Below are 381 nucleotides of genomic sequence, written 5' to 3'. Positions count from 1 at the left end.
AACCCCCACACACACACACACACCACACACACACACACACACACACACACACACACACACACACACACACACACACACACACAAAAAAGTAAAGTAAAAAAGCAAACACCTGGAATCCTATGATTTAAAATTATTATACTCTACAAGATACCTTACATGTTTTCTCACATGAAACAAATTCACAAAATATGAAAATTGGAGATGTTAAATGCATAATACTGAGCCTGTGACTACATCCTGTTACTTTAAATTTGCATTTCTAAATTTAAGTGCAACAAAGAAAGTAAGAAGAAAAAAAAGATGCTTGGATAACCCCAGTTTCCCCTGCAGACACAGACACTTACTCAGCAGTGCAGTAATTAATGGATCAATAAACGACCA

Source organism: Perca fluviatilis, chromosome 6 (assembly GCF_010015445.1).
Source record: "Perca fluviatilis chromosome 6, GENO_Pfluv_1.0, whole genome shotgun sequence".
NCBI lineage: Eukaryota > Metazoa > Chordata > Actinopteri > Perciformes > Percidae > Perca > Perca fluviatilis.
This window is presented reverse-complemented; position numbering follows the sequence as displayed.